Raw genomic sequence first — 27,942 nt, 5'->3', positions numbered from 1 at the left:
CATTTCAGATGGTGCCCACTTGGACCATCATCTTGGCTGAAGTACAGCGAATCTTATGTTATCCTTCCCAGGTAATGTGATATTATTTCTATTCTAACACCCATTTCTGGAAAGCTTATAAAGAATTTAACACTTTGAGTAGAAGTAGATGAGATGTTGAATTAAATATCAAAATATAAGGGAAAGAAAATAGATATAGCACGGTCTGTACGCAACATTTATCATCATGTTTTCTTGTGATCTGTTTTATTCCTGAATGAAACGTATGTTTATACAAAACCTAAAAACATGAGCTTGTAATGTAGTGATGGGAGTAAAACCTTGATGGACATCGAAAATCCAAATGGCAGCTGTGTCCTTACAAGCTCTACAGCATGAAAATATCTGCTCACAACAAGACAGTGTGTGGGCAGCAGGTTCAGTCTGGCTGGTCATTTACAGTTTATGACAGATATAGGATATACAGCTTCGTCTATGCATGGCCAAACTGAGATTAAAGTGTCTACTTTGCTTTTGGTATTTCACACATCAATTAATTGAAGCTGACTACTCACTCTAAAGAATTTAATTACAGTAAAGATGTAATGGGCAGAAAAAGGCATTTTTTTTTTCTGGAAAGAAATTTTTTAAAAAATTTCTGTAAGAAGTCCATTTGAAGAATGGAGTGAAATGAAGTTAGTTACCAAACCAATAGGGTTGAAATTGTGAGAGAATCTATTAAAGTTTCATCTATGAATTATTCTTGCTGAAAATCTTAAAATTGAATACAATCAGATCCAACTTCCAGTTTACAGGAAGTATGGGGAATAGGGGACCAAACTAAAGGACACCACTAAGATAAAATCAGAAAAATGTAGAGATGTAGGCTATACTATAGGACGACTGACCAAGTTTCATCAACAATTATAAAAAAAAGGGGGGGGGAGTAAAAATTATTCTAAATTTTAAAGGCCTTAAGTTTCATAACCAAATGCAACAAGTAGAAACTTGTTTGGACCCTAATTTAAACAAACCAGCTATAGTGAATTACTATTGCTATAGTAAAAACAAACTAGCTATAGTAAAAAGTATATAATAAAATTTATGGGGGATGAGTCAATATGGAGAGTTTGAATATTGACTAGGTATTAGAGGGTATGAAGGGATAATTGGGAATTTTCTAGGTGTGATATTACAGTTATGTAAGAAAATATCTCCTTTTTTTGCACGCACACTGAAGTATTTAAGAGCAAATGGCATGATGTCTAAAATTTGTTTTAAAATAACTCAACATCTCTCTCTCCAAAAAAGAAAAAAAGATAGCAATTACAGCAAAATGTCAGTAATTGTTGAATCTGGAATGATAGGATTAATTTTCTCTTCTGTTATAATGAAATCTGTAATGTCTTAGAGAATTGAGAATTCTAAGTGTACAAAATTCTGGAAATACTGTTTTGAATCATTATAAAATGCATGGGCTTTGAAAACTATAACAAATGGTAGATGTATGATTGCTTCTGAAAGAGTTGATATCTGAAGACTAAAAAATTCATTTACATCATTTGACTAAAAGCTTGTTAAATGTTAATCTTATTTTGTCCGCCAAGATACAGTTTTCATTAGTTGTCTTTAATATTTAACTCAAGGAAGCTAATTATTGTTCCAAATAAGCATTAGTCATTCTTGGAAAACTACAAGAAAAATACAACTAAAAGTTCCTTGTCATGATTATAAATTAAATCTTGTATTTACTGACATTCCCAACCAGTAGTAGCTACTTCATATGCAGTATGTACAGTGGCTTATAATGCAAAATTCGTCAGTTAGAGGCAGAGCCTAGAGGTGCAGCTGGAGGGATGAGAAAACTAGTGGCCTTATTTTCTCCTCAGTCCAACAGATTCACAATCTTTCAGTTTCTGTGGGGCCTCCAAATTTCCAGTATCTGTATCATCAGAAAACACTGAAGTGAGTTAGAAGTCTTTGAAAAAAAACCTTTCTTTTGAGTTGACAAAAATTCATCTTTGTATTTTCTAATGGCAATAAAAAATATATTACGATCCCTAAAAAGATCAAATAACCTTATGGTTTACACAGTGAAAAGACGAATATCTCTGTGTGGGTATAAGTTCAAACTTGACCAGCCAACTCCGGAAAACAACCTGCTTCTACAGCTACCTAGATCAAGTTTCCTCAGCCAATTAAGCGACTATTCATATTCATAATAAACCCCCAAATCTATTTCTTCAGAAGAATATAGAGCAAGAAAGGAGTGATTATTTTATGTTTTCAAATGTAAACAATAAAACTGGTAAGGACGTTCACTGGCGTAGGAAAATATGCAAATGCAATTATTTCTATCTCATACAGTGGACTTATTTTAATAAAGGAAGGCACTGCTCTGCTATAAAAGCCACCAAAATGATTTTGCTCCTACAAGGAAAAGCAGCTTGGTCACCCTCAGCACCATTTAAAGGACTGTGCAAATGACACACATTGCAAACAAAACCACTCAAGGAAATTCCAAAGTGGTTCTAGAAAATTCACACAAGATGAACTTCAGCTATTTCTGAATTTCTATTAAAGAGAAAGATGCAGCGAGGGCATCTTCTAGGATATGGTATGAACCAGGTATTCCAAACAAAAACAGTTTACTGAGTATTTTAAGTTATTAAGCTTCTCAGAGGGTTTTAAAGAACGCTTGATTTCCTCAAGATCAAAGACTCTAAATTTTAGCTCATGATACAGACCTGACTTTGCTTCTAATCAGAATGGAAAACTTGCGAATGCCCAGTGAAACCCACGATATTAGGCACTGATAATGTGTTTACTACAAAGCATGTCGACTGAGAAATTAATTCATCAGAAATTAAAAATAATTATAAGACTTACAACATAAGATTTAAGAATTCAGAAGGTGATCGATCTAAGGATTTTATAGGTCTGAGGTTCATGAACAATTCTCTCAAGGCCTCATTTTAAAAGTTCTGTTTTTATGACCTTTTTTAAAAAGGACATTTCCCATTAGCAGTAAAAGTAGTTACACTGCACATAAATTAGTGAGAAAGGTAATATTCTATTTATAAACCGTAACTCCCCTATTTGTGAAATGTGAAAGATAATATTGAGAAACTACCATCATGAGATTTATTCACATATCTTTGCAGCATTTACAAATTGCTTGCTTGAAAGTGTCAGATGTCCTTAAAAGAGAATGTGTTTTCTACTAAAGTAATCCTCCCCAAAGGTTAATGTGTCACAGTAGCATAACAAGTTAAAAGAATCATCCTCGTATACATAATATGTAAGCATAACCTCTTAGGAAAAATTAAAATTGAAATAAGGAGTATCTGGAACACTCTTAACATTGAGCCTCTCTTGAGTAAAGTTTCTAGAGGTAATGACAATAGTTCTGATAAAGCTATAATAAGAAACCAGTGAATTCAGGTACTAAATATGTCGACTTGAAAATACACTTATATTTCAAAAAATACTTCTATGCAATATGTTTTCCAATAACAAATGAAGACAAAACCAACCAACAATTTATGTTTAAATATGACTCCTCTAGTCTAATGTTTAATCAGAGTGAAAAAATAATCATTCTCAACAAAAAGAAATAACCAGGTAGTAAACTGAACTCCAAATTTCAAAAAAAGCAAGACTATCACTAGACTCAACTTCTGGAGAGTTAACGACAATAGAAATATTTAAGAGGTTTAGTTATAACAGTCCTACAATATTAAAATGCTACTTAACACTTTAAAAAGTCTTTAATGACATTGTACCTTTTCAATAGTGAATTGAATAGGAACTCTATATTTCTATTTAGCTTGAAATGCTTTTAGATCTTCTAAATATAGGTCTAATATTTGAATATCTACAAAGTAAATACAGTCTTCAAATATTTAAAATGGAAACTCCAATTACACTTGAATTTAGAACTGAATTCAAAAAAAGAGGTCTAATGATACTCAGTCCTTAGGCAACTATTAATTTAGAATGTTTTACTTGGGGTGGGACTTTAGACTCCTCTTTCAGCCTAGAGTTCTTTTCTATGAGCTACAAAGAGCAATTTGTGATGATTACATCACCATATTATTACAATATTCTAAATATCATTCCCAACTGGCCGGATGTGAAATATAAACTGCTGTAATGTAGACTGACTTAAAACACCAGAATACCAAAAGATTTCAGACTTTTGGTAAAATCTGTCCTGCAAAAGGCACATCCAACAAGACTGCAAAGTGAATCTCATTTTTCATTCTTTTAGCTGTGCCAACTAGAGATGCTTATTAAACCAACAGAGCCACTTTGGCTGGGAAGAGGAGGAAAGGGAGTTGGGCTGTACAGCTTGGTATCATGAAGTATGGATAAAATGAACAACACTTACCATCTCTCTTAGAATACACGCTCTGATAGTATCCACAGTACCTGCACGATACTTTTCTAACTGCCTTGTTGAATTTTAGTCCATAAAATGGTAACACGAGTAAGAGCCACATGGGAAGCATAATGAGCAACACCCAATGCCATGTTCACTTACCTGCAAAAGGAAAAGCAAAGGTTTAAAACACTCTAAGCATCAGAGCGCAATTATCTCCTCACGTCTCTATTAATTAGCTTTGACTTAAAGCAGATTATGTGACATGAAAAAAGACAAATATAACCCTGTGGCCTTCAGTAACACCTTTTGTAAACAGAAGGTCCCTTCTGCCACCGATAAACTGAATTCTTTAACAGGTACAAGTTGATTGAATCCAAAAAACAGATTGGATTCCGTATTTTCTTCATGATGAATTGATAAATAATTCTTCTAACGTATACTAAAGAGCAGATGTGACAATAAAACAGATGATAGAAATAACGATCTCTTAAAATCTTGAGGGTGTTTCCTCAGAAAGTACTTAATGATTGTCTTTCAATGAGTTGCAGCTTTTTCTTTATAGGATAAAATGGTGCTAGTTATTGCTGGGATTTTGCCAATTATCTCCTAGGCAACTGACAGCTATTGGAGCTATAAATAGAGCAGCAAACACCATCACTGTTCACTATCCTGAATTATTTTGCCCTTACATACTTCAGTGTGCATTTGCACATTCTCACACATTCTCAGTGGTATGTTGTAGCATAAGTATTCATTCCTCTTGTCACAAAGCACAGTAAATATCCAAATACTGATGTACCAGGGACATATAACTAGCAACAACAACAACAACAACAAAAAGTAAATGTAAAATGAACCATCTCTACACCTATGTCTGTCTACCTACCTAAACCCATAATAACAGCTAATATTTTTGAGCCCTTCTCATGGGCCAAGTACCAAAGCATTTTCCATGTGCACATTTGTTTTTTTAAGCATAGTTGGTATACGATATTAGTTATATTAGTTTCAGGTATACAATAGTGATTTGCTTTTATGCCTTACAATGTGATTACCCCACTAAATCTAGTAATCACTTGTCACCACACAAACTACTACAATATTATCGACTATTCCCCTTCACCTTTTTCACTCATCTCCCTCACCTATGGCAATCATCCTTTTGGTTTCTTTCTATGAGTCTGTCTTTGTTTTGTCATTTTGTTTTTTTAAACAAATCTTTGAGGCAAGAACTGGTATTGTTCTCATTTTCTATAAATCAAGAAGAAACTTGCTCAAAGCATGGCCAGGAATGACAAAGCTAAAATAAGGATTTTTATATTATTATTACCAGCTTAGATTTCAGATTTCTGAGTCAAAACATCAAGTTCTTTCCCTCGTGATACTGATTTTGACATGTTACTAAGAGACTGAGGAAGATTATTCAATGATAATAGCATGGTTTTACAGCTGTTTTCTATAATACAGGGCATCATTCCCATCATTCCCTTAAATTAGTAACAAAAAGTACTTGATTAGAATTAAGATGTTTCACTGTATCAAAGTTTGCAAGTATCAAATCACTTTCTCCTTAGACTGCTGCTAGAAAACTGGCCTCACAAAAATTCTCTCAAGGGCTGTTTACAGAATTGATACCTGGTATATAAAATGTTATGTAATAAATATATATAACAGAACCCTTTACAGTTAATGGCATCTCACCTCCTATCAATGCATCCCTACATGGAAGCTATATACTTATCCCACTGCAGTAGCTATTTCTCTATTTTTGGAACCTTTTTGAACTATATTCAGACACATTAGTTCCAGAAGACAATGGTCTCATTGCTTTATGGTAACATTTTAACTAAAAATCATATGACTTGGTGACAGTAGTCTTTCATCTACTGCCAAATAACATTTTCATAAATCAAATCCACCCTTACAAAATATTTGCATTAATTAAATTTAACACAGGGAGGTAGGCAGGCAGGTAGGTTGACCGATGATACAGATAATTAGACATAGCTTACATGTATGCCTATATATCAAGCCAACTATCTCTTGAATATGCATAATACTTTCTAGAGTGAAGACTTTAGACAGGAAAACATTCCTTTGAATGTTCTGGCATGTGTGTGTGTTTTCCTCCACTAATAATCTTATTGAGGCCGATCACAGAAAGGCTCTGATTTAACTAAGTCATTGATTACCTAACATGTGCCATATACAATACTAAGCATTTTCACATGTCAGCTGAAGTTACTTTTAGTAAAAATCCTCTTAAAAACACATGGTTCCTATTTAACAGAGAAGCAAACAGACTTAAAAATGAGCAGGCCAAAAGTTAACATGTCTACTCAATGGGATTCCAGCCTAGGACTCCAGACCATGAGGTATTCTGTGGACCATCTCCTCTTCATAAAGATAATGTGAGATGTGTGTGAGTGGGAATATTTTTCTTTAAAGGGGAGAAAGTCACCGGGTTTAGTGACCTCCTTTCTTACGATTTATATTTTAAATCTGTCCCACACATATTGACTGTTCTGGACACCACCTGAACTTTGAAGAGAAATTAAGCCTGTAGATTCATTTAAAAGTCAATTTCGGTTTAAACAAAATGATCAAAATTGTCTAAACCTTTTCTTTTCTCCCCTAAATTTGTTAGCAAGACAATGCTAGTCATTAAGATATGTCTGGAATGGGCATTTTGTTACCATGGCTATAACTTTTAGTTGCTGAGGAACTACAGAGAATAACGAGTCAGACTAAAGAATAGAAAAAGCAGTTCCAAAAGTCATTGTGTTTTTTTGTGAATTCCACAAGATTAGAAGGTAACTGTGTAGAAGAATAGCCCTAGTACATCTGTGCTTTGTCCTACTAATAAAGTTCCATTCCAGAATTGCATAATAAAAGCTATTAGCAATTAATGGTGAAATAAACACTTAATGCTTCTTATAAAGAATATCTTTAATAAAGAGTTATTTTATGTAAACAGCTATTCATGTGTCTCAGAATATTATTTGCAAAGCATTTATAGATGACTGCACTTGGCCTCTAGCTTCTTATTATGTACATTCAGAGTACAGCCCTCAATTCCTGCAGAGTACTAAGATACACCCAGTCCCCCAGCATCAGACTTCCCTCCTGCTTTTTACCTACCATTTCCTCAACCCTTCACACAACCATCAGCAAGACAGTAGTGGAGCATCTTCTTTTTAATGGCAGGAGACTTTACAAATTTAGTAGTATACAGAATATTTTACTTTCTAAAGAAGGATTCAAATGTCTCTGATACTGACAGAATTTCTGAAACATTTAAAGGTCTCGACCACCAATGTAAACAAATCTTAGGCACAGGTCCATTGAGTCAAGACTGAAATAGCCACAGTGGAATTACCTAAATTCTGGACATATTAACAACTCTTCATAGAGCACAGAATGTCCAATTTCACTATTGGTGATACTCATGGAAATCATCTCGTATGAACAGGGATACATGTCACTGGTTTTAGAGAATTTTAACCTTTTCCAGCAATTTAAGTATAACATGCAGACATTTGGGTTTTATCCTGTGTTATAAAAAGGTCATCTTCACTTCCCAAAGGTAAAAAGTAAACTTTAAAAAAATAGAACTCAACAGGGTCATTCTGCATTAGTTGTCTTAATGCAGTGACTGAAAACCAACATTTACTCATATCTAGAGCTCTTTTTGCCCCCTGCACCAAGGAAGAATGTTCTTTGAAATTCTTTTTAAAGTAAAGAGTAAGGAACTCTGAAAGGAAATACCCGTCCAATTATTGGAAAAAAAACCTACCAATTTTAGATGTTAAAGTTACAACCAAGTGGAAAAGTGTCATGATGTATATGCCAGGGGTTATTTTCATACTGAGGAAACAGCTAAAGGATCTTTCCACAAGAGAAAAAAAAAATTCTTAAGCAAAAATAAATAAATAAAAATCAATTATTCATTGCAATGCATGGAAAATGATTTTGCTGCAGGCCTAGGATGCTATCAATAATCCCTTGGCTTTAGACATTCTTAGTCACTTAATTTAATGGAAGGGTGATTCTTTCAAAGATTTGACAACTTGGAAAAACTGTTCTTGAGGGAATTTTCTGTAACATGACTGACTGTAGTTTTGATGCAGAACAGAGAAAGATTAGGCATAAGAAAACTTTGTTTATTGTTTGAAGTATATCTATTAATGACTAAGTAGAGTTCAGTACTATAGGAACAGCTGGGAAATAGCAGTAATGACGGGCTGCACAGGAGGAAAGAGAATTCACATACAGTAAACTAAAAATAGGAACAATAAGGAGGAACAATTATTTCCATAATTTAAATGATTCATACTTGTTACTTTCCACTGAAAACCTGCATGAAGGAATTTTCTAATCATGAACAATTTTAACGTTAAAAATTGATGGGATAAAGAAATCTGGATTTGTTTCAACAGGTACATACATATTATTTTTCCCACTGAACTATGAGTCTGCCTTCCTCATGAAATTGTTAATAGAGCAGCGAATTTATCTTTGTATTTGTAGGATCTAAAACAGCACCTGATCCACTGGTTGTACTCAATATTGCTCAACAAATGAATGAAAATACATCTAGGTGTGAGGTCCTACAGTGGGCACGAAGGTAAGATGTGGCCATTGCTCTCGAAGACCTGAAAAACTACTTGCAGATATTTAAAAATAAAAAGCCAACTACCAGTCAAGAAGATTCTACTCTGAAGAGGCTACTTATTCTGATTGTAAGTGGTATCACCTGTGGAGGTTCAGATTGGGCAGGAAATCCCTCTAGGCTGACAGAGGGAAGCCATGAGGCTTCCTCAAGGAGGTGAAACTCGAAAACTGAAGGGTGATGAGTTTTAGAAGCTAAGAGATGTTGGGCTAAAATAGAGGTTAATGTTGAGTAAGAAAGAAAGTGAAAATGAAATAGGGGTTAAAATGTGAAAGTCAAACAGCTTCAAATTGGTAACATATTAATCTCTCACTACATATAGGGTACTGTCTGCCTTCCTCCTGTGAAAAATTAGAAAGAACATCTCTAAAATATTTTAAAGTAGTGTATAACATTCATGGAAAAGGAAACATTTTTTTTCAAAAAGACATTCTTATGTATAGCACTCATTCAGATAGTAGTAAGAAACAAGTCGTTATTACAGAATTAGAATAGCCTTAAAAATAACAGGCATACCTCGTTTAATTGCACTTTGCTTTTTTGCACTTCACAGATGTTGCATTTATTACAAATTGAAAGCAAGATTTTCCAACAGCAAAAAGATTACAGCTCGCTTTATTGCAGTGGTCTAGAACCAAACTGCAATATCTCCAAGGTATGGCTGTATATAGAGACCAGAAAGCAGACTGATAAAACAAAAATTCTGAAAAGAGAAAAATAACAATCCAAACTCTAATGAAGAGTGATATTTAAATTTTAATTAGCTATAAAATTCAGGCATTAAGAAATCAAAATGGCCCATTAGAATGGAACCTGGGGTTCGCCGGGTTCATCATCAGCCTAGTTCTAACATTTTCTAATATTTCTTTATTCAGAATGGTCTATTTGCTTCAAGACCAATGTAAAAAATAACTCTTGGAAGAAACAAACAAAAAACAACATCTAATGATCTGCCTGATTAACTGCATGTACATGAAGAGAAGTCTAAATTAGAGACACCTATGGAACTGTAAAATCAGGAACTGAAGTCCCATGTCTGCCAGCTATAGTCGTATTGCAGTGAGAATCACCTCACACATCTGAACCTATTTCCTCACCTACCAGATGAGGATAAGGAAATGCAACTCACAGCAATACTCTGAAGATTAAGTGAGATACTGTGCAGGAACATTCCATGAAGTTGGTAATACCTTATTCAGATATAAATTTTCAGACCAAAGATTATGAAAATGATCAAGAACAATCTACTTTAAAAGAGAAAACTAGCTGTGCTGATCTTTGCTTCTCTGCTTTCACATATTTCAGAGAGAATCTGCCTCTATCCCAAATCCTCCTACAGAGATGGGCCAAGGCGGCCATGTTAGTACCAGATGCCCCACACCTTACCAGAGTTGATTGGAACAATGACAGACATCTGATCAATGCTAGCCTAATGTGACTCAAATTTGAACTAAAAACACTGAGACTAACTCAGCCATCAGAAGCTGAGGTGACAGTCATAGAAGGCTACCTGGGGCCATGTGGAAGTAAATGAGGATAAAGTGTCAAGAAAAAAATAAAGCAAATGAACACAGGAAAGCTGAGACAGAGATGATATAACTCAGACAAAAAAGGAGAGGCAGTGTAGCTGCCTGATGATTTTCCTATTTCTCAGAGTAACAATGCTACTTCTTGCGGTTGGATTCCCTAATATATCCATTCGTTTACTGCCTTAAAAATAAGTTCCTTCCTATTGGAGCTTTCCTGAATAGGTTTCTCTTCAAGTCCAAAATGAACAGCTAAAACTCAAAGCAAATTGAGGTATTTTCTATTCTCCCTCACTATCAGCCTTATACTGTGATTGTCCTTTCAAGGTCCTTTCTTTTTTGAAATTGTTCATAAAAAAAGCTCTCAAATAAAGTCAAGCCAATAGGCAATGAAATACATCCCTAGCTTGGTGACATGTTTCCAAGTAGCTTATAACTATGTCAACCTAACTGAACCAAATTTTATTTCAAAGAAACACAGCAAATGAAAGGTGAATTGAATCTATGAGCTGCTTCTCTCAAATATTTCATAGAAAATTTCAAAATTTAAACAGTTTTATCCTTGGTTGATGATTCTAAGTAGATTTCTAAATAGGCTCTAAAATAAGATGGCTAAATTTTTTTAAAAGAAAAAAAAGACTATTGCCACGAACTTAAAATTAAATAGTTTTAATGATAAATATGACTACTAGACCAATACGATTTATTCAAAACATTCTGACCAGGAGCCTACAATAGGTAATGTATTATGCTAGATATTCTAGGGTGATGCAGATATGAATACGTCCAGAGGCAGCTGACATCATAGGCCAAACAAGGGCAGAAATAATTAAATCAACTTATCAACTACTTTCCAGTTTTCTTATTACTTAGGGAATAAAGTATGACTTCAGGAAGCATTGGCCATAAATCCTGCCCAATGGTTGCAGCCTGTGCATATTAAGCAGGGTCTGGTGTAGTCTGGTCTGGCTTGAAATGAAGGTGGAATTAAGATTTTACAAGACATGATATATCTAGAAAAAGAATCATCATGCTCACATAGGACATTTTCTGGCTCATCAGAAAAAGGGAAATAATTTTTCCAAGTAAATTGGTGGTGGGTAAGGCCCACAATAATGCTTAATTAGTTCATTTTAATAAAGTATTTTAATGTAATTATGAAGTCATTAGTAAGATATCAGTGCCTGGGATTTACATGGGGCTATGTGTATCCCAGTGGCTTATAACCAGCAGGATATCTTAGAACCACCAGACTCCCTTAACACCAAGTCCTATTCTCAAAAGAAATGACTACAGGATTCATGGCTACCGCAATGGGACATGAGAAATTCTTCTTTCCTCATATTGTCTTGCTTAGGGCTAAGTCAAATAAACCAGCTAAACAGAAAACTTTAAGCACCAACTGTCAAATACTGAAAGCTAATAATGCGTCATTACATTGGTAAAAATGATTCATTCCCCCAGTATCTTTGAGACCATGTATATGTCAGGCACTGTGCTAGTTCTGGATAACCACCAGTGAATAAATATACTCTCTGCCTTCAGGGAGCTTGCAATCTAATGGAGAAGACAAATGGCATAAAGCAAAGAAGCCAATAAATGTGCCTGTCAGTACCAACTGTTGTCAGTCTTAGTGTGAAATTCACAAGGGCACGGATATGTAATAAATAGGGAACCATGATCAAGAATGAGGAACTTCGGAGGGATGACTTCCTTAGGGTGGCCAAGGAGGAGGTGATGATGTGATAGGTCACTTCGATCCAACAGTCATCAAAGCACTTAATTCCACAACACTGAAGAAGCACACACAGAGAGCACTGCTTTATCTTAAATCATCAAGTTTACATGGGTGGCTCATGAAAAAAAAAGCACCTTTTGCCAAAATAGGAAGAAAAACTACTCCTAAGGCAATCTAATATAACTGAGGGGACAGGAATTGAGAGCCGGGACCTGTTCTGGTAAATCTCATTTTATCTTCACAATCCTACCAGGTTCACAGATGAAGAAACTGAGGTCAGAGTGGATCAGATTATTTGCCCAAGATCACACACAGCTGATAGACTCAAAGCCTGGAGCAGGTCTATTCCAAAGCTCTTTCCACTGGCATTTTCTTATGTCTGCAAATTATCGCAAAGGTAAGAAAAGCATATCCTGTACTCGGCTCTTTTGGGAAAAGGAAAATTCTGCCTTGTAACCCTTTAGTGAGAGCTAAACTTACATGTTTGGAGTGTTGGTGCCTGGTGGGGGCAGGTAGAGGTAGTGAGATTTGCCTGAGCAAGAGAAACCACATTATTTTATCTATAGGAATAGGTTGCTATACTCTTAAAATATTAGGCACTCAACTAATCAAAGTCAAACTTTGCAGTGACAACTACAGATCTAAGACTTGTGAAAGCTCGGTTGGAAGAGAGCTATGGAATAGTGGGGAAACCACAAGAACGATGTCAGCAGAGCTGGCTTCCAGCCCTGGTTTTGCCTCTGGGGAAGGAAAACGGTGACTGGGAGCACAGATGGGTAAAAATATAGGTGGCTTTTACACGTACCCTTCGCACAGAGTGAATTTTGTGTCTCACATGTTTATTACCTGCCCCAAGAGCTTAATTAAAATTTTTAAAAGACAAAAAGCAAAATAAAGGAAATTACTGAAACCCCAGACAAGTCATTATCTCTTTAAGACCCAGTTTTCTCATTTACAAAGCCTGCCCGCCTCTCGGGATTTTTGTGGAGATCACACAAAATTTTACATTTGAATGTACTTTGTAAGTTATAAAATACGGACCAATGTAAAAAACTTTTTAACAAGAAATGAAATATACTCTGTATAAGACAACAGTTAAGATGACTCCCAGGGGTATGCGCTAATAGACCACTGAAGACTCCGACCCCTGCATACAACAGAAGGTACTGGTTAAGAGCAGGGTTTAGGAACCAGAGAACCCTCATACTGGCCTGCTGTGCAACCTCAAGCAAGCTACTCAACCTCCCTAGGCATCATTACCCATCTCACGGTAAGTATGAGAATAATACTATGTCTTAGAGAGATCATGGAGCCTGAGGGGCATGATTCATTTGTTTAGCAAAGTCCAGGAATGTAATAAAACATAATAAATGTTGGCTATTCGTTAGAGTAACCAAAATGCCTTAGCACCACATCACCCCAGAAGTGGCCAGAGCCAAATCTAAATCTAAAGACTGGGGAAAGAAGGAAGTCACTGAAGAACTTATTCCATGTTGCCAGAAGCTTCAGGTATAGTCATCAAATAATTTATGTAAAATTCACTTACTTTTCCAATCCTCAAATAACATGGTGCATATCAGCAAATGTCAAAAGAGAAAAAAATAGCAAGCTCATATTTACCAGAAGAAGAGACACAGTGTCGCAGAACAGGGCTGTACTGTGGCCGCTCCAGACGCCATTTGATCTACGTGCATTACCCCCTGGAAACTGGTTCTTTAAATGCCTACAAGGAGGCACTCAGCAGGTTTTCTCACTTACCCCATCATAAGAATCACCTGGGATACTTGTTACGCATCTAGATTCCTGTCATTACCACAGAATCCCTGGATCTGAATCTCCAGGGGAGAGCCCTGAGAATACGTACCCAAAATGAATTTTATGATAGGGCCTGTTTATAATATACTACACACAGCAGCCTAGCTGACTACTAGGGACAAATCATTATATGGGTACCATTTGCCCTTCCCTTCCAATCTTGGGTCTCCTTGCTTGTGAAACCGTTCTCTTCAGCTTTCTAGATAAACACACACTAATCTTGATGGACACAAAGACTATTTTTACCTGAAGACTACCAATGGATTAAATACAAAATTGCTGATAGAAACAGCTTTAACTTATCCAAGCCAATGTGCAAATCTGGCTTACAACACCTGTGGGCATTTTGGGAATTCATAGCTGATCCAAAGGATAAAAGGCCCCAGCCCCAGCACTGCTGGGAAGCGGTGGATGGCTTCCCCATCTCACCCTTGGCTCACTTCCCAGCCTCCTTTCTCCTGGTTTCCACTCCTGCCTCAGGGACAGGAAATTAGGGTTCCTCCCCTCTTCATCATAAAAGCCTTTCCTGTAGATGCTGAAAAACACAGTGAGATAATCTTACCTTTGCCTCCCCTTCTTGCTTTCGGTATAAGGAGAATAAAGAAAACCAAGGTTGCAATATCTACAGAGCTGAGAGGTGCCCTTGGCCCAGACCCAACGTCCTGGGTGAGACATTAAAGAATGACAAACTCCAGCAAAGAGGCTGACAAAGTTGCCTGTGTGCCTGGAGGCAGTTTTTGCAAGACAAACTAGCCCTGCCATCTAGCCAGTCACCAAAAAACTCCCAGAGTGCCTTATATATTTAAGGCTCCAGGCAGTTGCTGTAGGAAATACAATACATGCTCAGGCCAAGTCTCTCCACTGGAGGATCTTAGAGTTCAACTATGGCTGAAACATGAACATAAAAAGGAAGAATAAATGAAAGTATGTTACAGAGGTTTGGAGGAGTGAGAAGTCATTTTCCACTAACTGAACTGCAAACATCTTGGAGAAATTGATCTTGCTCTGGCCCTTCATTTTACCAATAGAAAAGTTACCTCTCACTCTAAATTGCAATGTTTCTAAGTGGATTCTCGGAGAAGAGACTTGACAATTAGCTGACAACAAGCCTAGACATTCATCTCAGGTTTTCTAATTCTATATAGACCAGCAAGCATATGTGCAACACCTACTACGTTTCAGTCATCATTCTAGGCACTGGGGTACAGGGTAAAAAAGACTGAGTCATTGCCTTCAAACAGCTTCTATTCTGGTGTTAATTTTGTGATACCTCTCCACAGTAAGTACAAAGAATCATAAAGATGGATAACATGCAAGCTCAAGGTGTGTGTGTAGGATTAGGAAGATGAAATAAAGGGTCAATCAGTTACAAAACTACGGAAATTTCTTTGTCATGAAGTGATAAGGTGCTATGTTCTGATTGTGGACCTCAACTGAAGGGATGTCAATATAAGCAAACACACAATTATATAACTTGACAGAAAATGGTGGGTCTGATTCCAGCTTAGGTGTACTGATTTCAAATCCCATTCTCATTCCCAAACATGCACAGGGATGGAAAGAAATTATGAAATTAAGATACATTTCAAAGGAGTTGAACAAACAAAGATGAAAAACTTTTTTCAACAAAGACATTTTCTAAAAAGCCTGCCCAAATTGTATACAATTTCCAGTATGCTAACAATCTTTTGATATTTTCTCCTCTGTGAATTTTTTGTCCATGTATTCTGCCTTGTCATCTACATCATAAACTACTCCAATTAAAGTATGGGTTTTTCTGTTTTTTGTTTTTTTTAATTACTCCCTGAGTACTTATTATGGTGTTTTTGTCCACTGCTGTCACCTAAATCATATTAACAAATGGAAAACTTGTTTGACATGACCCCTTGGCAAAAGTAAAAATCAAAACCAATTTTTAGATATTAACAGACTAGTTACACAGAATGATATGTTTCAAATTCTCTGAATTCACACCTGACCCAAAAGTGCTAGTGATTTTTCCATTTTGCAATTTTGTCTTATTTTGTTTTTTCAAAATTTAATTCACAAACTAGTTCAACAGTGTATTACGAGTACTGTGTTTCAACAGCAAACCAGCTATTATTTTCTACAGAATCTATTATTTTAAAAATAAAAGTAGTTACAGCCCTTTGGTAAGTACAGCCAAGTTTCATTTATTTTGGGCAATATAAATCATTTCTGTGAATAATCATGGACTTCTTACCATTTTCTTTTCTTTGTATGTAAGCTATAAAAAGAGTTATTTTTCTTTTTCATAGAAGAAATCCAGTATGTTTACATCTGAGTGATAAAGAATCTGCTTTATGCGTTAAGTCACAGTATATTAAAGAATGAATTATATCATACTGAAAATAACTTTTTTAAATATCTAGTACAGATAAAGGAATGTATTATACATTACATAATGTAAAGAGTCAATGTGTCTATAGCAAAGACGTACTCTACTAATTAGCCACTAGCCACTTGGGTTACTGATTAAAGGGGTGGGGGAAGGAATTGGGCTTATATTAAGTATTTTAGAATTTAAATAAAGCCTGGAGTTCTGAGAAGAGATTAAAATCTTGAGCACAAAAAATAATTAGCAAATTCATGATGGGTCTGATTAAATTTCATTTATAATCATGACAAGTTAAGTTAGCAAGATCTCATAGTTAAAATTAGAGATTTATGTAAAACAGTGGCTGTGTCATCAGATAATGGCGTGGAATAAAGCACCTAAGTCATTTTATAACATCTTACATTCTAAACTTTCCTTCATGGTTTCTTACAAGCCATGTAGGGCCTAATCTGGAATCACTTTTTCCTTTGTAATGTAATTAATCAAAACTGTGAGAAGGATTGCCTTAATCTAAAGATGGTCCTAGCCCAAAAAGTAATTATGAAATTTCTACATTTCCTAAATCCCTTCGAAAACATCACCATTTACTGATTCTCTGTAGCAGATAATCAAAGCTACCAAAATACCTACCTTGCTTCCAAATTAGAATGGCAGCAAACATAACTTCAGGAACAATTTGAGGTGAAAGAAAAAAAAAGACCAGGTAACCATTACTACCATCAAAAGACTAAATATAGGTTGGCAAAAGAGGTTTTTTCACTTTGAACACAGTTTGATTAATCAGAGTGCTAAGAAAATGTCAGCTCCATGGGGATTTGGGGAATGTGTATAGTTTTCTGAAATAAACCACATGGCTAAAAATCAATGCAGTTCCTTGCAGCTGAGCCCAGCTGAAGGCCATTCATTGTCCTCACCTAGTTTTCAGGAGTTGCTGCCTGCTTCAATCCACAAGCTCCCGTTGAGCCAGGTGTTTCCAATTTTATGCTTAGCTTAAATGCCCAGGCTGGGGTTGATTCCTGCTGCCACAGGACAACATAATGGCTCAGACACAAAGGGACTGCTAGGGCTCTATATCAAGACATACTTTTTGTAAGCAATGTATGCTTTTTTGGTTAGATTTCTTCTTTTATAGTGAGTTCCAGATCTCCTGGTTAAGCATAACCAGAAGCTCCTAAATATTCATCCACATCATCTGGAGGATTAAGGGCACTGAACCCTACCCACTAGCTCAAATTTTCTCGAATGGAGATAATAATGCCCATTTTATATACCCTTGTAAGGCCTTATAGGTCTGTTATGAGTTAAAGGACAATCTTTTTAAAGGTTTAAATGATGATACTTATATGAATATAAACGAACATGTTCCAAAAATTTCACGGAAGTTATTAAATTAAGATGTTACAACTAAGTCAAAGAGCAGAAACACATATAAGGAATCTGGAATGCTAAAATGAATTAATATATACTAAACTGGCCTCTTCCACAAGGGAGATAGATGGGTGGCATCAACTGATTTTCCATGAGACAAAACGTATTTGCCTGTCGGTTTTCTGCAACCTATGTTACAGATAGCTTACGACACACACTTCTAGAGAATTAGATAACTCGGATGAATACAGTAGGCATAATCTAGTATTGCACTGAAAAGACTCCTAGTCCTTTTTTGGCCATTACAAGGTCTTTACAATGTTACCTGGAGTACAAATGAGAAGATCTATGCAAAAGAGCTTTGTAAATTAAAACATTTAGTTACCAAAAGTTATTTCTCAAAGACATACATTTTTCTATTGATAAAGATGTAGTCACCTACTCTTTTTTCACCACCATAAAAAAAAAAAATTTGTAGCATTAAATGAGACAGTGCACAGGACCTACTAGTTGCTTAACAAATGGCAGCTATTTAAAAATGACAAACATGTACATGTGCACACATATGTATAGATATACACTGGGTTGTTCAAAAGGTATCCAAGGCTTTGGTCAGGTCTTTTCTTATATTAAATTAGAGGAATTCTATGAAAGTCCTCTGTCCACAAGGAAGTAAAAAATCCAGCTCCTTCTGGCCTCTCCTTTCTTCCTCCCACCTCTATCATTCTGGTTATCTCTAGGTCTACTAACTGCCTGCCCTAGGCACGGCAGTATAACCAACGGTTACAAACCCCTGATAACAAGAATCTCCGAGGCTAATTAAAATTCTGTCTCCAAGGGAAGGTTAGGCATTTGAATCAAGGACCCCGGGTAATTTTAATGATCAGGCAAGTTGGACAAACACTAGATTAGGCAGCATCCTAGAGCCTGGCAATGAAGAGTGGTCCATAGAAGAGTGTAAACCATAAAAGCCCATGGCTAAATAAATATGTTTAGCTATGGAAAGCAAGCAAGTAAGCAAAGTTGAGATTGGGGACAACTGATATTTTATGCATCTCAAACTCTTGTGAGGGCACACTCTTAAGGTTGAAGGGGAGAATTATCCCCAAAACATGAAGAGTCCATGATCCTACAGTTCACATGATGAAATAAACCCATTAAGTGAGGTGGACACTACAAGCTGAATCAATAATAAAACAAACATTATCCTTGGTCAGTTTTTATTCATTTAAATCATTGTGACGTTCAGCACCAAGACATCTATAATTTAAAAACTTTATTTTTCCTCAAATAATTTTATCTGACATTAATTTCTTTGTAGAAATTGTACCCATGAGGACAATTCATAGGAGGAATTGGTTAAATCTAAAATTACGGTACAGTTTACATCTGTAAACAGAAGTTTCTCCTTTCAAGCCAAAATCTCAGAAGGTTCTATTATAAATATAAACATCCATCTTGAAAAGGTTTTATCATTTTTACTTCCAGAAACCATGTAAAAATTTCAACCCAGATTTCCAATTTTAATAACCACAGCTGTCCTCATCAACTCAACAAATCCATGCAAATATTGTTTATCAATATAACTACAAGGTACACTGGGGAAAAACACTACACACACTGTTTCAATAATAGTCAAAAGCAATAAGGTTGGAAAAAACCACTGGTGCCTTTTTAAATAAAGAGAACATGATATTAAAAGAACTCAGCATTAGGCTCCTCTGGAAGGAGGTAAAATACTGAATACTGTGCCCTGGACTGCAGTGGTTACCAAAATTTGAGACATGAGTTCTGTCCTTGTAGTGACAATCCTTTTGTGTGGAGACATATTGGATTGTGTCAACTATCATAGCCAACAAAAAGGGACTTCCCCCTCCCCTTACAATGTATTTTGGTTCTATTTGTATAAATTTTGTGGATTTGGACAATCATTTAACTTCCTTCAGCCCCATATGCAACATGGAATGTATAGAATGCAGACATCATTAGTGTTGTGGGGAGCAAATGGGACAAAACATTTTGTAAATGATCAAGCACCTCACAAATGCTAGTTACTGTCAGTTGAATTATTCTATACAGATGTAAAACCTATAACACTATTTGTCTAAAAAGGAACTGGGCCAGACTGCCTGAAGCTGGGTCAAGGAAAAACAGGCCAGACTGATCAAGCTGTCTCAGAGGCTACAGAGAAAGAAGAATTAAATCTTAAAAACCAAAGAGATAAAACAATATGACTTAGCCCAGGTTATCCGAGATTTGTCAGAAACTGATTCCTCATGACAATCTGAGACAACAAGCCAATTGTGAAAGAATTCCCCATTCTAATGAAATAATTTTCATTTGTAAATCTTCCTTAGTTAAGCAAGTACTCTCAGTGAAAGCGAGTCCTCAGTGAAATCTCATCCTTCCACATAGTGTGACAGGAAAATTAGAAGGGCTTTTGAAACTCTTAGTTTCCTTGCTTTACAATAGACAGATTTAATCACTTGTTCTCAGAGTGCTGTAAGGTAGGTTCCCTGGAATGGTTTCATCCGTGTTATTGAAACAGTGGAATCCATAGTGACTTTAAAGACAGTATCCATCTCAGTTGAGACAGCTATGATATATAACAGTATTCCTGACACCCTGATTCTATACAGTGGAGTCTCTTTTATTGTGTGTTCCATTAGAGAGACATTCTTTGAATTTTGTGGTGACTCATAAAAATGTCTAAAAAGGACTCAAAGAGTAGTGATTATTTCAGACCATTGTGATAAAACAGCTCTTTAATATGATATGCTTACCCACAAAGAATTTGAAACAAAAAGGCATTGTTATAGGCATACATCATAATCTTTCTAAATAGACTGTCAGGAGACAGATAACCAGTTTTTTTTCCAATGCCAAATTAATACTTTTCTTCAACAGATTTCCAAAGAAATTATGTCGTCACAGTGGAAAAGAAAGGAGAGATTTGCGGTGGAGAAGACAAAGACAAATATGAAGAAATAAAGAATGTAGATTGGTAAGGGTGCTATTTGTTGTTTTTGCTTTTTAAAATATATATATGTTCATGGGAAATATGCAAACTGAACAGTTAATGAATCTCCTTTTCATGCCGCCAAACTCCAAACCCACCCAAGAGATAAGTACTAAAGATTTTGGTGTATTCCTCTAAAATTTCTTTCTGAATAAATGTATATTTAAGTGTCCATTTCATACACACACCTATATACATATAACATATGGCAACATCTTGGTTTTTTTCACTTAAATAAATACATATTGGAGATTTTTTTTTTTTTTTTGAAAAACATAAACCAAGTTTATTTGTTCGTTTCTTGCATTGCAAGTACTCCTTGGTGACCTCCTTGGCCTGAGACTCTTTGCCATAGTCCTTAACCAGCACACAACTACAACCAACCACTTCCTGGGTTTTTCCCTGCCAGTTTTACAGAGGCCACCCATTCCCTGAGTTTCCTGTGGTCATCAACATTAATTGGGTAGATTTGCTGTTCGGCACAAAGGGCCTCCACCAACTTGCCATACATAGGCTCATCACAGTTGAATGCAAGCAGCAAGGATGGGCTTGGCGTTTGTCTAAGGCTTTGGCAGCTTCACAAATTCCACGAGCTAGACCATCGTGGATGCAGATGGTTTTCAGCACCTCTTGTAAAGCAGTATTAAATAAAGTCCATTATACCTCCAGCAGCAATGCCTTCCTTGGTCACTACGGTGGATTAGGGTGGAGCGAAATCTTGAATATACCCAAGCCTCTGCCTTCGTGCTACTCCAGAGAATTGAAGACCTTTTATATAAAGTGCTAGATAGGCAATTACATTTAAAAAAAAGAAGTTGCCAGAAGCAAATTATATTTAATTTCTAAATCAGTTGCTTTCAGCTCTGAATGAAAGCTGGACTCATCTGAGGACCATTTAAAATATAAGAATATTAGTTAGAGACCTACCCCAGATCAGGTATCTGCATTTTTAAAGGATCCCTAGGTAATTAAGAATAATGTTTATCTGTTGCTTAAGTGCTAAAATGTTAAGCACTTAATGATAATCTCTTCGACAAGCTTCCAAAGATCAATGCACACCATACAACCATATGCAGAAGTCTCGTTTTTAGTAATCCATATTCTCTTCAAAAACATTAAGAATACAAAAGGGGAGTGCTCAGAAGCACCCACACACCCACATGAGTTCTTAATAAATACCACCTGAGAAATCAACAAAGCAAAAACAGGATATGAACCTCCCTAAGAATAAGAACTTGGGAAAATCAGATTTTTCTTCAGAAGATGTTATTGAAAGACTCTCCTCAATTTAAAGTCCTCCTCCATTTAAGCAGACTATCCTCTGGAATTCATCCAAAAAAGAATTTATTGAGCAGCTTATGTATTGAAGATACAGAGAAAAGAGATAGTTTTTGCACTTCAGAAGGGCAGTGTCCAGTGCAGTGGTTTCCAAAATATAATTTGCGTGCTAAACACTATCTTCAAATGCAACCTAAATGGAAGCTCAATATCTAAGCCTTTGCTGAGGAGAGACGCTCTGACCGATGTGGCAAACAAGATTAGGGCTCAGATTCCTATAGATTTGCCCTATAGGAAGCAGCCAGTCACCCCAGTTACCACCAAATAACCCCAACTGTACCAAATGGCACAGTATAGTACACTCTAAACTAGTAAATCAATGCCAGTCACCTGAAACCGTAGGTTAAAGTCTAAAGTGGTACTCTTCACGATAGGGTACAAAAAATTCACAGGGACACAATTAGAAAATATTAAAGCTCTCCATGTATTTATGTTAATAGACTCTTTAAAAGAGGCTATTTTGTGAGTTATATAATGTAAATAATTTATTGGTAGACTGGTTCATTCGTACAATTTATAATTACATATATTACATTGAAATATATGAAACTACCATTTTGTAAATAAAAATTGATAGACTATGGTTCCACCTAATATGCATACTTAGAAATTATGTGCAATTTCATACAGTTCAAACTGTATATCCGAGTTGTTCAACCTCAGCACTAACATTTTGGGCCAGACAATTCTGCATTTAGTATGTTTAACAGCATCGCTTGCTTCTACCCACTAGATGTCAGTAATATGCCCCCCTCACCAGTTGTAACAAACAAAATGCCTCCAGACATTGTCAATTTTCCCCCAAGGAGGCAAAGTCATCCCCTGTTGAGAACCAGTGCTATATATTGAGTGCACGTGCTGATTTTTTACTGATGGAGTAAATGATCAAAATAGTGTGGCTACCACTGGCCTGGAGAACAGGAATGGTTTCCACTGACATTTATTACCATACCAACATGCTAACCCGATACAGACATTTTCATGAGCTTCACATTTGAGCCATCTGTTAAAGATAAGACAGGTTCGTCATCACCATGAATGTTGTGATCTACAACTGAGGATACTTATGATAGCACCGTGCTAGGTTCAGAAGGCATGCAAAAAGACTCATTCACAAGTGAATGCAGAAGCACCTGCTCTTCCAAGTTAAACTGGGGGTAGATGATAAGGGTGAGAGAAAACATAGTTAGGAAGGACCAAACGCAAAAGTCACAGATAGGCCAGACTAGCATGCAGTCATCAGGCCTGGGTACACTTTTCCCAAGCAAAGGCTTTCAGAAGGCTCTGAACACTGGATCACAAAATGTTCTCAAATGCCCAGTCATAAATACAACGTGAGTCGCATTCAGGAGCCAAAGGACTGTCTTCCCAGATGTACACAGTAGAAGAGGCTGTTAGTCACAAACTGATCTTCCATGCACCACCCCCACACACTGATATTTAATCAATACAATTTATTTTGAAAAATTAAGATTGATGCTATACAGGCTCATATGTACACATTCCAGGGTATGTATATACACACAGTACTAACTGAGCTCACTTCCCTCCTGTCAAAAGCAAAAATGGCAAAGTTCAAACACATGTTCGTTTATTTATGTGATCTGAAGGTACATTCATTCTTGAAGAAAAAACATGCCTTAAAAACATCAGTTAAACAGCTTTTAATCATAAATTAGTTCCTCTTGGTTCCCATTAAGCATTGGTATATATAAGATGTGACAATATATCACCATCTATACACAAATACCAGCCTGTTTCTTTTTGAACAATTTACAAATAAAGATATGTGACAGACATTTTTGAAGTACTTACTTAAAAGTTTCAGAATTCGCTTTCTTTCTCAGGCACTAATATTTTTGGGTATTGAGTAGGAGGAAGTGTGGGAAGGAGGGAATTCTCAAAAGGAACTGAATAAAAGCTGGCATTAAATGGGAGCTGGGATTCCCCCATCCCACTTCCTCGCTTCTGCAAGGAGAAGAAAACAAAACTTGAATCACAAGAAAGCCTGCCCCTGACCTGACCCCTTGGCAAAGACCAACCTTTGCCCGAGTCCTGCCATCTAGCCCCAACCCCTGAGACAGAAGCCAATCTTGGTGCCCAGACAATGGCTTCTGTTGGCTAGATCCTTAGAAGATGATAACTTAAAAGGAGATGTCAGGATCTTCCTATTTAAGTTAGATCATGAAAGAAAGCTCATAAAAAGCCATAAAATATTCCTTTGTTCTTTAAAAAATATTTTAGCTTTCAGAGTTCCAGTTATTTAAGCAGTATTATGACTGCCCTATATATGTGAATAATCAAGGAACCATACTTTAATTAGAAATAACCTTAACTATAGAAACTACTGCAGGCTAGGCACTGTTTTAAATACTTTATGTGTGTAAATTCTTTTAATCCTTAATTCCGTTAATACAGAACACACATACACCCCTTATGAGGTAGGTGCAATTTTTACCCCCAGCATGTAAAGTAAAGTGCAGGACAGAGAGTGAGCTCCTCCTTAAAATTTGTGTCCTAGATGCCTCAATAACCTCACTGAGGAAGGTGCAGAAGCCACAAAAATTGGAAGTGCTTGGTCTGGGATTTGAACCCCCAAAGTTTTAGGCATGCCATTATACTGAGGATAATCTTGAGGGAAAGCATGGGGTGCTGGAGTTAATAAGTGAGTTAACACCTTACATCCGCTATTTACTAACTATAAATCCTAATTTCTCTGAGCTAGATGCTACTTCTATGAAAAAAAACATAATATCTACCAAAGTGTTGCCTCCGGAGAATTGAGTTTGAGAAAATGTTAGTTCAAAAGGCCTGCCCCAAAGGTGAACATGATAAATATTATTCTCTATCCTGCCTTACCCATTAGAACTCATTTAATATTTTAATGGCAATTTTTAAAAATTATATTTTTACTGACCAAAACTAAACTTTGCTCTTGTTCAACTAAAATCAATGAGACTATAATTATTGGGCAATGCCAGAAAGTGATCTCTTCAGGAGCTAGTGGAAAGTATAAAGAATTTGCTCAAACATGAGGTTTTTGGACTTTGGATACATGCTCTTTGGTTTATTTGTAGAGTTCATAACTGGAAATAAATCATGCCTATCAGTAAGAGGCTATATAAATAGATTATGGGACAATCACAAAATGAGCACTACACAGACTCATACAGCCTGAGAGCCCTCTGTGTACTGAAATGGAAAGATTCATACAATAAAACAGGTGAAAAAAGCAAGGAATAGAGTAGTGAACGCTAGCGTTTTAATTAAAAAGGAGGTTCAGTTGGTGTACATTTATGTATGTATGCCCATGTCAACACAGATATCTCGGGAAAGATACACCATCTACTAGTAATATTAGTTGCCTCTGGTGAGGAAAAATCGGTGGCTGTGGGCTAAAAGAGGGACACTTCAGAATATATCCTTTTATATTTTTAAAATCTTTATGTTATATATTAGCTATTTCAAAAAATAAAAATAGAAGACTGAGAGGAGATTATTACATTACTACAACTTATGGTGAGCTCATGTAAGTAAAGTATGACATCTATTTGGGAGCTCAAAAGTCATTATTGCAGCATTTTGGATCAGTGCTATCTGAGGTCCAAATACCAGCATTGCTAAGAAGCCTGTTAGAAAAGACAATTATTGGTCCCAACCCAGACCTACTAAAGAGAGATCTCTGGTACTGGGGACAGGAATGTGTTTAAAGAAGCCCTCCAGGAGATTCGAATGCTCACTCACAGGCACAGGTCTAGATCAGTGATTCACACACACTTGGCGGACTGGCTGTAGACACACCTGGAGAGTTTATCTAAAACAGGTTCCTGGGCCCCATCTTAGACTGAATTACAATATCCTGAATGAAACACAGGAATATGTATTGTTTAAAAACCTGAATCTGACACACAGCCAGAGTTTAAGAATCACTTCCTGAAACTAAAGTCAGCTGTGATCGATAGGGAAGTTTTACTGAGATTAACTTGCATATAGCAGTCTCAAAAGGTCTAGTCCCATGCCCACTTCTCACAACTACACTCCTCAGTGGGGTATATGTGTGGTAATAATTCTCTGCACAGTCAATCTGCAGCATCAGAAAGACCTGGGGAGGGCGTCTTAAAGCACAAACTGCATTATCCCAAGTGCAGAGTTTCTCATTAATGGAAAGGGGAAAGAAGAGCTGATAATGTGCATTTCTAACTAATTCTAGGGGATACAGCTGCTGATGTTGGTCTGAGAACTTTAAGGACCACTTTTCTTCCCAGTCTGCCAGTTCTCAACCAGGATGCTAAAGGCCCTTTTCAAGCAGGCTCCCAAATATGCTTGGGAGATGCAAAATTGTATGGGTATATGTGTGAGACAGAACTCTGAGCTGAGCAGGTTGTACTGCGCAATGGTAGTAGGATACACCTGATGAGAATAATCAATAAGAGCTACATTAACAGGTACCCCCAGGAGTATGTGAGAAGTCTGGTCAGGGCTGCAAACAGTTCTCATACATCCGAAGAGTCCTAAAATAGAGTATAACATACAGGAGTGCAATTTCCCGTAAGATGTTCCTGCAGTGTTTATACGTGAAATTCATCCTTGAACTCTAAAGGCTGAGAACCACTGCTCTCATCAGCACAGCTCCTGCCTGTCCTGTCCAATGATGTTGCAGTCCAATCTGGGGATGGCACCAGGCTCTGGGTCACATAGATGCTCCCTGGGTGTGTAAATAAAGAAGTGACTAAGATCTATACCATTCATTATACAACTTTTGAGTTGAACTGGAAAATCCCACCATTTTACAGTGAGGAAGCGATAAACCACAGGTGCTCAGCAGCTGCCCAGGGGCCAAGACCCCATTTCTCCTCCAGGGTGGGGACCTCCAGGGTCCTCATGCTGGGCTCTCTGCAGCTCAGCTTCGGTGCCCTCCTTGTCTCATCCACTCAAACACTCTCACACATATCAATAAGTGCTTCTCTGGAGCAAAATACAAAGCTAGAGGATATTATGGTTTAGTAGCATTATAGGAGATGGAGTTAAGAAGAAGAAATTTCTGTGGGTTCTGGGAGAAGAATCAGTGACACTGGAAAAAGCAACTGGGAGTGGGAGGTGGGGGGGGGGAGCAAAGTACGGATAAAACTGAATTCATTTCTGACCCCATTCTTTGTAACACTTATTTTTCATGACTCGGGCTGAATTATGTTTAGGAAATGGTTGTTTTGTGTTCCAAAGGCAAATCTGTAACATAAAAATATTAGCAGGTGGAGGAGAAAATTGGAGAGGAGCAACAAGATTGTCCTCGGGCCCCATTGCACCATTCGACTTTTATTTATCTAATTAAGAATTAGATTCTTAATTCTTAAGAATTAATTAAGACTTCTTAAGAATTAAAAAGACTTAATTAAAAATTACTATCATCCACTCGAATATCAGCAAGATTTCTTCTTATAATATAGTAACACTGGATATATGAAAATACTTAATAAGAAATTAAGAGTTTTTGTTTCTGTTGTTATATATTTCAAGCATCATTCAAGTTGGTTCCTTTCCTCAACTTCTCTTTCTTGCCTTGACCCACCTGAGGTTTCACAACACAACCCTATCACTATGGAAGCGAATCTCCAGTCGGTAAGAAGAATCACAGCTCTAATATTCCAAAATTGTAATGATTACAATAGAACACTGATGTATGTAACTGGAAGAGTGAGAGACATCTGTGGCTCCCCAAATTCATGGATCCCTATGCATGTAAT

At 36.6% G+C, this 27,942-nt stretch overlaps 1 protein-coding gene and 1 pseudogene across 2 annotated transcripts in view; both read right to left on the bottom strand.

The window, feature by feature from the left end:
* Positions 1–27,942, bottom strand: part of ANK3 (ankyrin 3) — a 567,956-nt gene that overhangs the window by 388,864 nt on the left and 151,150 nt on the right. The window lies entirely within an intron of this gene.
* On the bottom strand, positions 31–27,084 carry LOC107501454 (annotated as a pseudogene).

Source organism: Rousettus aegyptiacus, unplaced genomic scaffold (assembly GCF_014176215.1).
Source record: "Rousettus aegyptiacus isolate mRouAeg1 unplaced genomic scaffold, mRouAeg1.p scaffold_m13_p_6, whole genome shotgun sequence".
Classification (NCBI taxonomy): domain Eukaryota; kingdom Metazoa; phylum Chordata; class Mammalia; order Chiroptera; family Pteropodidae; genus Rousettus; species Rousettus aegyptiacus.
This window is presented reverse-complemented; position numbering and strand designations above follow the sequence as displayed.